The sequence below is a fragment of the Geotrypetes seraphini genome, chromosome 8 (assembly GCF_902459505.1).
Source record: "Geotrypetes seraphini chromosome 8, aGeoSer1.1, whole genome shotgun sequence".
NCBI classification, from domain to species: domain Eukaryota; kingdom Metazoa; phylum Chordata; class Amphibia; order Gymnophiona; family Dermophiidae; genus Geotrypetes; species Geotrypetes seraphini.
The window spans coordinates 109839072-109842103 of NC_047091.1; positions in this window are offsets into that span (position 1 = coordinate 109839072).

The window sequence follows — 3032 nt, forward strand, 5'->3', positions numbered from 1 at the left end:
AACTTCTGCAAATGCCCCTATGTCACTTATCCGAAAGCTGAAAGCCTGAAGTCATAATGCCGTTGTACAGGGCCATGGTGAGACCTCATCTGGAGTACTGTGTGCAATTCTGGAGGCCACATTACAGTAAAGAATGTGCGCAGAATTGAATCGGTTCAGCGGATGGCCACCAGGATGATCTGGGGGCTCAAGGGTCTCTCATACGAAGAGAAACTGAACAAATTGCAGCTCTACACTCTCGAGGAATGTAGGAGAGGGGAGACATGATCGAAACATTAAGTACCTCACGGGGACGTGTCGAAGTGGAAGATGATATTTTCTTTCTCAAGGGACCCTCGGCCACAAGAAGGCACCCGCTCAAACCAGGGGCGGAAAAATTCATGGGCGACACCAGAAAGAATTTCTTCACAGAGAGAGTGGTTGATCATGGAGACAAGCTTCCAGTGCAGGTGATCGAGGCAGACAGCGTGCCAGACTTTTAAGAATAAATGGGATACCCATGTGGGATCCCTACGAGGGTCAAGATAAGGAAATTGGGTCATTAGGGCATAGACAGGGGGTGGGTAAGCAGAGTGGGCAGACTTGATGGGCTGTAGCCCTTTTCTGCTGTCATCTTCTATGTTTCTATACATCAAAGGGCTTAGAGCACGGGTGTCCATGTCTGTCCTCGAAGGGCCGCAATCCAGTCGGTTTTCAGGATTTCCTCAATGAATAATGCATGAGATCTATTAGCATACAATGAAAGCAGTGCATGCAAATAGATTTCATGCATATTCATTGGGGAAATCCTGAAAACCCGACTGGATTGCGGCCCTCGAGGACTGACATTGGACACCTCTGGCTTAGAGTAAATATAGAGTTCAAAGTGCATTAGGTCACAACAAAGTTCAGCTTCTGCATCAGTCTGTCTCAAAAAACATAAGGAGTACCACTCCAGTATTCCACCTTGTGAACATCCAAAGTTACAGGACACAATGGGGCACATGGTATTCCAGAATACAAAAGACAAAGAAAGATACTGCAGAACACCAATGCACAAGATGCATACAGTGAGACTCACAACACACCAATTTCAATTCAAACAATATTTCTATTTGCCATATAAAACAAATACTTAAAAGCCCAATATGGCCATGTTTCGCCCTTATCAGGGCTGTAGCAGAGTTTATATGGATTTGTGCCAGTGAATTTCCAAACTCTGTGGGAGGTGTATAAACCGAAGAAGGCATTGAGGTCAGAAGGCATTACGAGACTGATCTCTATGAAGGAGAATACTGTTTGGTATGTTAAATCTAGAGCAGCAATGATGTCCTTGGCAAGAGTGAAATTGTGGCATTACCTCCCTGGCAATCCTGAGGACCTGTTCTGATCGGTTAAAGTTTAGGAAATGTTAAAGAACTATATGGTGAGGCCTTTTTCTGAATTTTTGGTGTGGATTTAGATGAACTATGATTACTGTGATATAATTCAACGATGGTTGATACTTCCTCTGGTTTTGAGGTTGTTCCAAGGGTGTTATGTTAGTGTGTGATGTACTGTAACCAAAATGTTAACTTGCTGTTGTGAACTATTGTGAATGTTCTTATTGTTAACCACTTAGTTATAGGTGGTCTATACATTTTAGAAATAAATAAATATAAAATTGTCAACAAACACTTAAACATTATACCTCTCTTTTACTTACTCCTTCTTCTACAAAGCCATGCAGTAACGGCCTGAAGCCCATAGAGATATAAAGGGTTTTGGGGCTGTTGCTGTGCGGCAGCAAGAGGGGGTAAGTCTCACATCCCAGGATGACAGTGTAAATGCTCTGACGCTCATTGGAATCGGATGGGCATTTGAGCATTTGTCTTGTGGCACTTGCCTGTGTGGCTTTGTAAAAGGGAGCCTATGTTAGTATAAATAATATAAAATAATAAATATTCATATCTTAAAATCACAGACTGAATGTCAAAGTAAAACTAAACACATAAAGCCAAAAAATTATTATTTAAAACATACCCAATTGATGCAATCTACAAAACACCATCAAATGGTAAAAACGACAAAATAAGGATAATCACAAAGTTAAGAGGCAAGTCCCCTTTAAAAACACCAAGGTAGCATAAAGCCCAGAACTGACAGTCTTGTGTGTCAATGAGCAACCCCCCTCCCCCAATATTCAAAATTAAAACTTTACATACAAGCTCAGACAATAAAATCTTTTTTTTAAAAAGCCTTAACTTTATAACGATAAAACCAGCAGCTAAAAGAGGAGCCATCGTAGTTATGGATAAAGATGCATATGACAGAGGTCAGGAGACAATTAAGTGACCAAACATTTTATACTAAACTAAAAAAGGACGCCACTGCAGAATAAAAGGGATTGACTCCCTCCTTAAGATATGAAAAAGTGGACAATGTTTGACTAATAAAAGAAATCTGAGTTTCTTCAGTGAACCTACGAGTTTCTTCAGTGAACCTTCTTCCTAAAATGCATGAGTTGTGCTAACTCGTATTTTTAAAGGGGACCTCTCATTTAACTTTGTAATTCTTATTGTTTTGTAGTTTTTACCATTTGATGATGTTTTGTGGATTGCATCAGTTGGTTTTGATTTTGTTTTACTTACCCAGGTCCTATATTACCATACATAGACAGTGCTAACATGTCATTTCAGGAAAGGCATTAAAGGAAACCTCAACAGCCTTTTGTTTATTTTTTCATGTTGCCAGTGAGACAGAACTAGGACTGTCGCAGATCTGTTAAGCAGAATACTGCTAGGGAGAGCTGGTGCTACTGCATAACCAACCAAACTGCAATACCAATGACGGGAAAAAGTTTAAAGAAACGTACACTGCGGAAGGTGCTTTCACCACAGACTGACAGTAAGTTAATCACCGACTTCACCCCCCCCCCTTTTCTCAATTCCACCGTCAGCATCAGTCAATGAGTGATTTTTGTCGGGCGTGTCCCTCCCAAAACGTCTACGAGCGTGATGACAACACCAGGGCGGGCCTGTTTGTGGGCAGCGTGGTGACGTCAGCGGGCTGAG